The 13,770-nt window shown below is 45.5% G+C and overlaps 1 protein-coding gene across 4 annotated transcripts in view; it reads right to left on the bottom strand.

The window, feature by feature from the left end:
• Positions 1-13,755: 13,755 nt before the first annotated feature.
• MDH1B (malate dehydrogenase 1B) overlaps positions 13,756-13,770 on the bottom strand; it is a 446,421-nt gene continuing 446,406 nt past the window's right edge. For all 4 annotated transcript variants that reach the window (XM_044078250.1, XM_044078249.1, XM_044078248.1 and 1 more), the window contains one exon: positions 13,756-13,770. This exon is cut by the window's right edge and continues 240 nt beyond it. The gene's annotated coding sequence lies outside the window, so the exon portion shown is untranslated.

Genomic DNA, 13,770 nt, shown 5'->3' with positions numbered 1-13,770 from the left:
CTGGTACAGGGGTGCCATGGCCACATACTACACAATAGGTATTGACATACATCTGCACTGTATCCTACTGCCCTGTCTGACATACATGACTGTTAGGGGAGGACCGGCAGCAGGACATCTGGCTAGTATCTGCACATGACATCCCACTGGGTAGGTACACTCAGTTGCAGGGTATGTCACAATGCACTGTGCAGGCTGCTGGCAGACTGGCTCAACACTAACCTACATCTCCAAAGGGGGAATGTACATGTACCTACATATGAAGCAGGCTCAACAGGCATGTCACAGCACAGGGTAAGATGCACCTGTGAGACAGTGCATATCCACAACCAATGTGAACACAGCCACATCCACATATGATTAGCTGGCATGGTATTACAGTATATGGACTATGTGCTCTACACCATCCTCTTATGTGCCACTCACAGACTGACCCTACATATACTGGCCTGCTACACAGTTTGGTCTGGTGGCTGTCTGTGGTATGGGACTTGTGTGTTTATGGCCTTACAAACATGTATGCCACTACAGTACCATACAGTGGGGCAGCATGTAACATCTGATAGTAGGGGAACTAGAACAATGTCATCTACCACAGTCTGCACACAGGCTAAGGTACATATCAACACTACACACACTGTCAACATTCACCATTGGTACACAGACTTCAGTACTGTACGAACATCCACAGAATGTGCAGGTAATGTCATGTAATGTAACCCCTACTGTACGTAACATGTGTAGCAGTTGGATATATCAGTGGCTTGTCCTCAGATATGATGCCACAAATTATGGTGTACAGCACATATGCACCACTTTATGCACGGCATATGTACAAAGCTTGACATAGGTGTGGCTGGGAGCACATACACAGGGCCAATATTGACATGTTGCTGTGATAACCAAATACATTTACTGTTGTTACAGGGTTGTTGCAGCATATGTCCTTTGAGAGATATAACATTTGTGACTATCACAGCTTTCTCCATCTACTGACTGCAATCCTCACACTACCTTCAGCAGTCGACAGCTAGATGCTCCATCGGTGTTACATGCAACCATGGACACAACACTGGCCAGGCTGCAGATGACCCTGCAGATGGGGATTCCCCATAAACATGGAACTGACATGGCAGGTATTGAGGCATGTACAACAGCCATATCCACACAAACACTGTTAAAGCAACATTACTCCAAATGCAGTATAGCGGCACTTACAGTCTGTAGTCAGGTCAGGCACATCCACCTCCTGCTTGTTGCACTGTTTCCACAGTTTATGTTGTTAGAGGTACACCACAATCCATCTGAGATGCTGTTTGCCACACGCCAGATTTAGTTCCTGCTCACAGTAGGTGAAAAGGGCCAATACCACCAAGATGTTCCTAGGTATTGGAGTATGTTCCCATACAATTGGCTATGAGAATGTTACCATAGCTGTTTTACATGCAATCAGCTAGGGTAGGGCTGTGATTCATGCAGAGGCTATCAGCTGATCATGAGCATTACTTACATTACACATACTGCTGCCTAAGCAAAGCAGGTGTAGGTCTCCACGTCCACCTGAGAGGGGGAAGGGGAAGCAAACAAAGGCAAATACATGTCAGAGAGGGGTAAGAGGGTAAAACTGAAGCATGTTTGTGTCACACACCTAGCAGCACAGGGTATAAACCCCTGACAACTATGTAGTGCTAGCACAGTTCAATGCAATTATTGGATGTGCCACATGGGTTACCTGTTGTGGAGCACTCAGAACATATATGTGATGGTGAGAGACATCTGCAGCAGGGATACAGTAGCTGTATGGTTGGTGACATACACATGCCTGTCAGCATGAACAGGTGCCAGCGTCAACACAGCTACACTCTCACAAGGACACACACACATTGACACATGTGGCAGGACCAGGTGTACAACTCATCAGTTGTGGGACTGCCACATCACATTACTGTGCAGGTATCCCATGCACCACACAAGTCATATGGGGGCTGTATGGGTGAAGGGTATGGGAAGGTGTCTGACATCAGACAGCATGCTGCAGTATGCCCATGGGGGTTGAAGGGAGTGTGGATGTGAACATCTGCAGCATGCAACATATACACAATCACACAGGGTGCCAATACTGACATGCATGGGTGCATGTCTTCACAGGTGTGTGGTGTTCAACTGTGCCAGATGGCTGTCCAAGTCTAGGTGATTGGTGCACCTTGGCATCAGGCCACATGACGATGGTCTGCACTGTGGCTCAGGGATGTAGTGTCTGCACATGCCCACACAGGTGGGTACTGTATCCTCCATCCCGTCACCTGGGTGACTATTGTGTGTGGCCAATGCTGTGCATCACTTGACATGTCTGTGTTCCTTCATCCATGACATAGACGGCATCTGGGATGTGCACACCTCCCACATGCATGTCTAGTGACATGTGGAACTGTACCTGGGGTGTCCAGCTCATGTTGTGAACACAGATTATCATCAGATGTGCCAGTCCTGCTCACCTGTGGCGGGAGCTGGTAATGGCCAGCAGCTTTACCCTGCACCTACATGGAGTGCATGCTATCAGCATTCCTTGGTGTTAGTGGCATCTGTCCATGCAGGCATGTTTTCAGGCATGGTATGTCCGTTGTGGGTCACATGTGATGGAACCACAGGTGGTGCAGGTGTCCATTGGGGAACATGGGGGAGGTGCACTGTCTGCACATATGTGCATATTGGACAGATGGACAGGGTGACATGCCCTCTGTGGCCCACTGCTGTCACTTCATAGTTACTATCAGTGGCCAATATGCAGTGTACTACCCACATATTGGCTGTTACCTAGGCATGTGTGTGTGTATGACACATGGGTTGAGAGTGTGCTCTGGGTAATACTGGGGTTGCTAACTGTGATTGTCTGGCCTTGATGTCACATGTCTGGGTATGGCTCTGCACCCTGGCCTCTCAGCCATATCACATGTGTTATCCCTGTATGGTGGACATTGTGATATACAGTATGACCACCATATAAGAAATATGCAAAACCCACTCCACATTGGCCACAGGCATCACACAGTCACAACCACCTCTACGCAGGATACGGGTTACAAACACATGCACACACACACACACACACACACACACACACACACACACACACACACACACACACACACACACACATGCACACCTGCCATGTTTGGGAGTAGAACCCCTACCTAACTAGTGTATTACACTACAGCACTCTGCAGTTATAGTACACACCACGGATATTACTGGAGTAGTCCTTGCCCAAAAGTGTATTTCACAATGACTGACATCAGCAGGATTGCCAAAGTAATGGAATTTAAAATGACTGTGAGAGACTAGCCTAAAATGCATTGCTCCCTACACAGACACTGACACACACAATACATCCAGAACTGCCATGCGTGGGGATGGAACTCTACCACGGTTCTAATTCACATTACAGCGGTATGCAGTTACAGGACATGCTATGGTGATTACTGGTCTACAACTTTCCCAGAAGTGTATTTCTAGGTGTGTGACATCAGCAGCCTTGCCAAAGGTGGGTACGTGAAATGTAAGGGGTGTAAGTACCCTAAAAGCATTGCTCTTCTACACAGTCAAACATGCATGTATACACACAGTTGGCAGGTCAGGGGTTAAAACTCCCAACTAACTCCTTAATCACACTATGGCCATATGATGTTACAGGACGTGCTACGGAGATTACTGGGCTATGAACGTCCCAAAGGTGTATTTCAAGGTGCGTGACATCAGCAGCCTTGCCAAAGGTGGGTATTTGACTTGTAAGGGGTGTGGGTAGCCTGAAAAGCATTGCTCTCTACACAGTCAGACATGCACACAAACACAGACACACACTCCACGTTTTGGGATGGAACTTCTACCTAACAGTGGTCTCACCTTCGATAACCACATTGCACAACAGTCAGGAAATCCTACTATGTGGCACACCTCATCACGAAGGGCTTTTCATCCAGAAAAAAAGGAGGTCATTGTCCCACTGTACTCATCCCTCATTAGACCCATTATAGAATACAACGCCCCATTTGGTATGTACCTCTCAAGACATCTGCAACAACTGGAAAGGCCTCAGAAATACCTCACTAAAAGAATCACAGGCCTAAAGCAGATGCCCTACGCTGACCGCCTTAAAAAACTCCAGCTATACTCTGTCGCATATCATCTACTCAGAGGCGATCTCTGCTTAACATACAAGGCCATGTCAAACCCAGAGCTGTTGGACATGCTACACTTAAAGAAATCCCAATCCCTCAGAGCTACACGCCCAGGATCTAAACCTTGTCATCACAATAAACAAAACAAGCTGGAGGGATAGGTTCCTGACCCAGAGACTCCCCAGACTCTGGAATAGATTGCCCATACATGTCAAGCAGAGTGCCTCTTTGGACCTCTTCAAGAGAAACCTTGACAATTGGATGGGAGAAAGGAAATTCACCCCAGGGATCATGTCAGTCACCCTGCTAGACAGGGGTCCAGGAAGGTAAATAATGTGGGAAGAAATAGCCAAGGAATTGTTATGGCTAGGCTTGTATAGGCCCTAGGGCTGATAGCCTAGTACCAACCTATGAACCTATGAACCTAACTAGTTTATCACACTACAGAAGTATGCAGTTACAGGATGTGCTACAGAGTTTACTGGGCTACAGCCTTCCCAGGAGTGTATTTCTAGGAGCGTGACATTGGCAGCCTTGCCAAAGTTAGGTATGTAAAATGTAAGGGGTGTGAGTACCCTAAAAGCATTGCTCTCTACACAGTCAGAAATACATGCATACACACACAGTTGGCAAGTCAGGGGTTAGAACTCCCAACTAACTCCTTTATCACACTATGGCCATACGATGTTATGGGACATGCTACAGAGATTACTCAGCTATGACTGTCCCAAAGGTGTATTTAAAGGTGCTTGACATCGGCAGCCTTGCCAAAGGTGGGTATTTGACTTGTAAGGGGTGTGAGTAGCCTAAAAAGCATTGCTCTCTACACAGTCAGACATGCACACAAACACAGACACACACTAACACATCCATTTGCCAGGTTTAGGGTTGGAACTCCTATCTAACTAGATTGTCACACTACAGTGGAATGCAGTTATCGGATGTGCTACAGAGTTTATGGGGCTACAGCCTTCCCAAAGGTGTATTTCTAGGTGTGTGACATCAGCAGCCTTGCCAAAGGTGGGTATGTGAAATGTAAGGGGTGTGAGTGGCCTAAAAAGCATAGTTCTCTACACAGTCAGTGACAGACAGACAGAGACACATACAGACTCACACATGCACAGTTGCCACGTCTGGGGTTTGACCTCCTACCTAACTACATTATCACACTACAGCAGTACGCAGTTACAGCATGTGCTGTAGAGATTACAGGGCTACAGCTTTCCCAGGGGAGTATTTCTGGGTGGGTGACATCAGCAGCCTTGCCAAAGGTGGGTATGTGAATAGTAAGGGGTGTGAGTAGCCTAAAAGGAATTATTTTCTACACAGTCCGTGAGAGGCAGACACACACATGAACAGTGACAACACACACACACACACACACACACACACACACACACACACACACACACACACACACACACACACACACACACACACAGTTGCCATGTCTGGGGTTAGAACTCCTACCTAACTGGTCTATCACACTACAGTAGTACACAGTTATGGGATGCACCATGGAGATTACTGGCCTACAACTCTCCCAAAGGTGTATTTCACATTGGATAACCCAAGCAGGCTTGTCAGGGTACCGCTATGGGGTGGCCGATGTGTGCATGGCTCAAAAACCTTTCATGTAGAGGTGACACGCCACAATCGGCCACACATGGGGTCATATGTCAAAGGTATGTGTATAGGGCAGCTGACTACATCCTTGTACAACCATGTTGCACAGCTGGCACGTGGACCACATAGTCTGTGGTGCTGACAGGTACTGGTCACTAGTATCTGCAGTGTGTGACATCTGCACCTGATGTGTTTGGGGCCCTTTGGCTGTGTGCTGGGTGGGACAGGCGTGGATGGCTCCTTGTCACGGTCACCCTCTTCCACACATCTATATCCATGTACCTTTGGCTTATGATGTGTTGTGCTTACATAAATGTCTGTATTCCTATCCACTGTGTGTGCAAGGCATGAGTGGTGCATACTGAAATGTGTCTGCACTAACAATTGTAACTGCTGGAAGTGTCTGGTTCACTGGTGTTTGCATACATGGCCTTCATGTGTTTAAGTGTGTGAGCATGTCCAGTATGACCTTTCAGTATGTTGATGACTGACATTGCCTTCATTTCTTTAAGTGTGTGAGCATTCCAAGTAAGGTCGTCTGTTTTGCATGTGTGGATCATGTCCGGTGGTTTGTACTGCACAGCTGACCTTTGTGTTGTACACCAACAGGTAGCATGCTATATCTGCAGGGTATCCACCGATCATTTGGCATTGACTGTTGCAACATGTCTGCATAGCGAGGGGAAACCTGACTATTTCTATATTTCTACACAGGATTGGGGGGGGTGCATCTGACTGTTACTATATTTCTATGTAGGGTGGGGGGGCACACCTGACAGTTGTACACATTTGTTAGGACTGTACTGGTATGTCCTGTAGTCCATTTCATTCAGTAGTCTTACCTATCGTGCTGGCTGAGCCATACCGGTGTACTACCATTCTTATCTTTTGATTGCATACACATTAGTTTCTGACTTCCTAGCCATCACAAATGACATCCCACTACCTGGCCTGCTGTAGTCTGTCCATGTAGGCCTGGGTGGGGGTTACCCATACCCCTCATTCAGAGGCCATAGTATGGCATTTGTTTGTGTTTGTCTACACCTGTTCTGCTGGCTGTGACTGTTGTTGGGTATGTGACCCCCCCCCCCGACTGGCATGTGTGAGTCCCTTATCTTGTGGATGTCCCAGTATTGAGGGTGGTGCTGCAGGGCTGCCTATGTCAGATGCACATAGCACACTGCCTATGCATGTTTAGACACAGGTAGTGTAATGTTTGCCATCCCTTTTACTGTATGTGAGAGTCAGAGAGAGGTGCTATTCCCTGGGTCCCTCCGTGTCAGAGTATGTGCTATGCGCTGCCTCGTTGCTAGGGCCAGAGCATACTGGGCATGCCTTCTTCTGCCTACTGGGGCAGGCTCAGGTTGTTCCTCCTCCGAGTCACTCTGTGCCTGTGCAGACCTTGGCATTGGTGGGGGGTTATGTGGCCCTGCTCCTGCTGCAGCTGTTTCCGCAGGATCATATTGTGTAGCATGGCACATACAAGGACAATTTGGGTACATGTAGTTGAGAAGTACTGCAACACTCCACCGGAATCTGTTCAGGCACCAGAACCGTGACTTGAGCATCCCAGACACACACTCTATTATGATTCTTGTTTGTGCGTGTGCATCATTATGGAGTACTTGTTCAGGTGTGTGTGCATTTCTGATGGGTGTCATCAGCCATGGCTCCAGTGTTTATCCAGCATCCCCCACTAGATGACCATGTGGGATGTCCCCATTTGCAAATTTCTGGTACAGCTGCGTCAGATGCCAGATGTGGGAATTGTGATAACTTCCAGGGCAGCCAGTACACATGTTCAGTATTATGCCCTGGGCATTGCACATGACCTGGCAGTTGATGGAGGGGGAGCCCTTGTGGTTGATGTAGATCCCACCCTGCTCACTGAGTGGTGTTTTGATGCATATGTGCGTGCAGTCTATTGCACCCACTACCTCAGGGTATTCTGCTATTTGGTGGAAGAGACACATATTGCTGGTCGACGACTCACAGGTGAGGGGGAAATATATGTGCTCACTGACATGTGTTGCCATGGCATACAGGAACTGGTGGAGTACCCTGGATGCTGATGCCTGTGAGATCCCCATCATATCCCCAGTTGGCCTTTGGAAGGTACCTGTAGCTAGTATTCTTAGGCCTACACATACCTTAGTTTCCACTGGGATGGGTTCTCCTCTGTTAGTTGTGTGTATCAGGCATGGCCGGCACAGCTCAACAATTTGCTGTAGGAGGTCCCTGTCCACCCTATAGAATTCCACTATCCCTAGCTCATGTAGCCCTTGGTAGGTTACCCTGGGTCTGTACACTCTTCTCCGTCTCCTCACTGTGGGTTGGTCAGCAGCATTCCCATCCTCACTACCCTCAGCCTCTTCCACAAGTTGTATGATAGCTATTGCAGCCCCTAACATTCTGCTGTTGTGAGTGTTAAAATTTCCCCGCTTGTTTACACCGGTGGTGTAGAGTGTGAGAAAAAACAGAGGGGTAGGTGTATGCATAGTTTATAGTGGCATTCTGGGCTGGTCTGGTCTCCTGCCTGTGTAATTGGCTGGTTCTGATACATTTCACCTGGCAGCAAACCTAGTACCCCTTGATTAACTTCCTACTGCTGCTTTCCCTTCCCATTGCCCTTCTGTTTCATCTTGGGGGCATGCCGCGCAATCTGTGTACTCCAATGTGCACACTGCTGCTATTTCCTGGGTTCACTTCCTTCATCTTCCTGTAGATCCCGTTGCATGGCGTGCACACCCGCTTACACTTTGTCATACGTGCTGGGCAGGTTTAAACACACCCACTGGCTTTGCTGTGCTAAGCTGGATACAATCCCAAGCCACAGGGCTCAAATCCGCTGACAGTATGCCTGACACACCCACCCATGATGTCACCTACCTCCTAGTCTTGCACTCAGCTATTCATAGTCTTACACTGTTGGGACCTGCCTCACATGCTAGGGAAAACCCGGATTCACTATCCTTCCCCTCATTTGCGTAGGATTACCTGCTAATGCATAGTTACATGTGTCACACGTTGCCTCCCCCATTAGCAACCACTATTCACTGGGTCAGGTTGTCTTTTTCCTGCCATTGACTTGCATGGTGGAATACTGATTTTAGTTAAACTTCTTTTTTTAGGTTTATTTTCTTATTTCCCCACCAATCCCGTTTGCGCGCCGCTGCCCTATGCTTCAATGGCTGTGATCGGCAGACATGTCATAAAAGTTGTATTTTGTACATTTTGCATTGTTTGCAATGCCAATGGCCTTCTACTTGGCCATTGGCATGCTTCCTCAATAATATGCTGCCTTTATTTGGAGCTGTCATAGCTCCATTTTGGATTTTGCCGTACCGTACTTGGTTACTAACAGAGTACATTTCTACATATTCCGCTAGTCCTGCATGCCCTGATTCCTGCTTCCTGGATGGCAGAATTACCTCAGCTGCATGGTTTTCACCTGCAAATGGGGTACCTTGTATATGGTGGCTGGGAACATGCAGTACTAGTGCTAGGGTGCTCTCGCACGTCAAACGAGCACGTACGTGGATCGCTCAGCCACCATATTGGCAAATTTCCTCTTACACTAATCATGCACACCGTGCAAGCTTTTGAGAATCCGGGGTAATATCTTTTTATTGTACTTATAGGCATTCATTAGACAGTAATTTCTTTAGTTGGCGTGCCTATAGGAGTATGTGTGGTAGTGTTTGAAATGGTATGGGGATTTATTATAGCATTAAACAGAGCCCATTATATGTTTGTTCAATTTGCATGTAATTGTTTAATTAGTTTCTTGTGGGAGGGGGCTTGGCTATTTTTTATTTTTTGGCTGGGTTCTGGATAATATTTATAGTTTACCAGAAATATTTAATTATTTATGTGAGACTGTTGCAGATTGTTTTAACTATTTTTTGATATCTCTGATCAGTATCAGTAAGAAACTGAGGTCCCTCATGAAATCATCCAAGGCTAACTTCGAAAGAAAAATAGCCAAAGATTCAAAAGATAACCCCATAGCCTTCTTTAGCTATGTTAAGAATCTAAGTGGCAACTCGCAGATATGCACTGAACTAGTGCAAAATAGCACAAAATATACTGAACCTACTATTGCCAACATCCTGGCAGATAGATTCAGTGCAAACTTCATCCCCCTCTCACCTCCAAAAGGGCCCACAACAATACTGGAAAAGTGTAGTGTCCCAAAAATCGCAGACGCACAGCTGAAAGCAGCCCTTTCAATAGCAGAAACACACCGTCAATGGGACCAGATGGTGTCCCAGGCTGCATCTTGCATGAACTACAGAACGAACTAACCCCCAACCTAAACATGCTGTTCAACCTTAGCCTCTACACAGGCTATGTGCCCATAGAATGGCACACAGCAATGGTTATTCCTCTCCACAAAGGAGGGGCCACAACTGACCCTGGTAACTATTGCCCCATAAGCCTGACTAGCCTGGTCTGCAAGGCTATGGAGCGCATCATCATGGAACTCATTAACAAAGACATTGGGAACCTCCAAACCCTTGACCCAACCCAGTTCGGCTTTTGTTAAGGGCAGATCATGCCTACTACACCTGGTTGACTTCTTCGAGACAGTCACCAAGGCCATAGATGAGGGAAAGGGGATTCACACAGCCTACCTTGAGCTCGCCAAGGCTTTCGACATCATTCCCCACTCAGATATTACAGAAAAACTCACCAGCCTGAACATAAACCCCTACGTCACGAGATGGGTTGCCAACTGGCTTACAGACAGAACTCACACGGTAAGAATAGCGGGCTCCAGGTCCGACTCTAAACCAGTCACAAGTGGTGTCCTGCAAGGCTCCGTCCTGGGACCCCTACTGTTCGGCATATACTTCTCAGAAGTACAGGCAAACACAGGAGGACTATGGCTAACCAAGTTCTCCGATGACTGCAAACTGGGAGTCATAATTGACTCTCCGGCTGACACGGACATCCTCCAAAAGGGCCTTACTGAGATGGACACATGGTGTCAAAGTCGTGGCCTCAAGCTAAATGCCAAAAAATGCATAGTCATCCCGTTTGGGAAAAACAAAACACCCACGAATTACCACATAGGTGGCAGCCCCTTAATACACAAGAGTTAATAAGAGATCTGGGGACCCATGTAGATAGTAATCTCACCTTTGACAATCATATTGCCAAAGTAGTTAGGAAATCCTTCTATGTGGCCCATCTAATTACTAAAGGGTTTGCATCTAGAAATAAAGAGGTTACAGTTCCCCTCTACTCGTCATTCATTAGACCCATCATAGAGTACAATGCCCCATTTGGGATGTACCTCACAAAACACTTCCAACAGCTGGAAAGACCACAAAAGTACCTCACCAAGAGGATTACTGGTCTCAAACATATGTCCTATGCAGCCCGACTGAAAAACTCTGGTTGTACTCAGTGGCATATCCCTTACTCAGAGGTGATCTCTGCCTGACTTACAAAGCCATGTCCAACTCAGAATTGATGGACATGCTCTACCTAAAGAAGTCTAAGTCACTGCGAACCACACGCTGTAGTGAGCTAAACCTTGCCACAACAATAAATAGCACATGCTGGAGGATAGATTGCTGTCACAGAGACTCTCCATGCTTTGGAACAAAATTCCAAATTACATCAGGCAGAGCCCCTCACTAACACTCTTCAAGAGAAACCTTGATGAGTGGATGGGTAACAGAAAATACGCCCCTGGGATCACTTCATTGGCTCTGCTTGACAGAGGATCAGTTAATTAATCAATGGGGCAGTGAAAGTCGACACACTCTGGTTAGACTTATAAATGCCCTCGGGTAGATAGCCTAGAACATACCTATGAACCTATGATCAAGATTAATTTGAGATTTACTGAGATTTCTTAAGTAACAGTATATCTAGAGATTAGTTGGAGCCTTGTCATTTTGCCATTGTATCCAGGTTTGTCCTTGAGTATCATAACATATTTTGTTTTTCTTGTTAGCATGGGTGCAGGGTTTGCCTACACTCTCTTTACTGAATTGGAGCCTGTTAATTAAGTATACTGAGGAACACATTGTTGAAATATGCAACTGCGGGAGATATTTGATGGGACAAGTTGCAAACTTTGAGAGTATCAGCACATGTATCTAGGTGGAAATTAAATGATTTCTGACTCTAATGATGTGAATGGTTTTAGGGGCTTTAGATTTGTTCCTAATAATAAAGGTGGGATAGTGATCGCTCCAGGCATCTGGAAAAGTGCCAGAATGAGTAATTTCCTCATGGCTGGTGGTTAAGATTCAGTCCAGAGTTGTTGACTGTATACAACACAGATATCTATTTGTGATAAAAACAATGGCTACTGCAAATGTATTTAAGCTTTGCTTCACATAAACTGTAAGCACAGTAATGTTTTCCAAGTAACTTCATTTGTCCTACAAAGCCAGAAAAACGAGCAAATGACTGCAGTCAGCTGTTTTCATCAACAGACAGCTCTTGTACTGAGCAATTATAGCTAGTTTTTAATGTATATATATATATATATATATATATATATATATATATATATATATATATATATATTTTTTTTTAAAGTAAAGATCTCATAATTTATTAATTTATTTTAAAAAAAGATAAGCATCACATAGTGCAGTCTCTTTGAAGTAGTCACAGATGAGGCACTCTCCTCCAGCACTGGACATAGGTCTCCTCTGAATCTGTGTGCCCTGGGTGGCTACCCAAATCACCTCTTTTACAATCTGCCACTGTACATCACTCTACCATGGGGTATTACAACACAGACAAAGCCAACCAGCACTGCACTCACACAATTGTATGCCACAGACATGAGAACATGTAGTACAGACATGGTGTATCACACTGTGCCAATGCTGTAGAAAAACACCACTGTATAACAAATTGTAATGTATCTATGAAATAGTCGTGAAAGAAATAAGTAAATGGGTACACAATAATACCATTGTATCACAGATTTTAATGCCACTGTCAAAAAACAATAAAAGGAAGCAATAAATGTATTGGCTGACATTCAAAAATAGATTATTTAGAATTTATCAATCAGACATTAACTCTAGGCAGTCAATTTTAAATCCCTAGACACTTACTTGTCTCTTGTGGATTCATATAAGAGCTAGAACTGACTGCACACTTGGGATTTACACCATAAAGCAGTACTGAATCTGAGGTCATGGATTCTTTAGCCTGAAATCATGCTACTGGAGGACAATACTTCATTAGCATAGTAAGATGTTACTATTCTGCAGGCATGGTAACACAACATTAAAATCCACTACAGCACTGATATATAAATGCACCAGTGCATAGCAAGCTTCAACAAGCATGGCAAAATAAAACTGCATTGCAAGCCACTGCATCAATGTTTACTGGTTAGTATAGCAACTGAATATACCAAGCCGCGGTGGTGGTGCTGCGGTAGCGTTGTCGCCTCACAGTAAGACGCTGTTTGGTTCGATTCTCAGCTAGACCATCTTCTGCATGGAGACATGCATGAATGGGCGTACCTTCGTTGAAGGTTGTGCGTCAGGCCTGGCAAGCCGGTACGTAAAAATCAACTGCCAATCATTAGCGGACCGGAGTTCCACTGTGGCGACCCCTGGCCGGGAAAAGCCGAAAGACACAAACAATAGCAAGTGAATATACCAGATGGCGATTCTATGCATAGCACCTTTTACTATTTTATGGGTGGAAACATTCCTTATTAAAAGACAATTTTACCATGGTAACAGGAACTATGCCATACTTACTGTACCACCACAACAAATGACTGCAAATTAGCAATAAAGTGTCAGATGATATTACAGTCTAGTGTGTTTTCATAGTAATATCTCAACATTTTTACCTTAAAGAATAATAAAATTTTGCTAAATGTGAAGAAGAAAGTTCATGCCCTACTATACAGTGGTAGATGTAATTTCTGGTCAAACCAGTAGTGACACAGACTAGATTGTTTAAAGATTGT

The sequence above is a fragment of the Protopterus annectens genome, chromosome 7.part0 (assembly GCF_019279795.1).
Source record: "Protopterus annectens isolate FY-2018-M chromosome 7.part0, PAN1.0, whole genome shotgun sequence".
In the NCBI taxonomy this organism is placed as follows: Eukaryota; Metazoa; Chordata; order Ceratodontiformes; family Protopteridae; genus Protopterus; species Protopterus annectens.
Note: the sequence above shows the minus strand (reverse complement) of the source record. Positions and strands in the feature narration are given on the sequence as shown.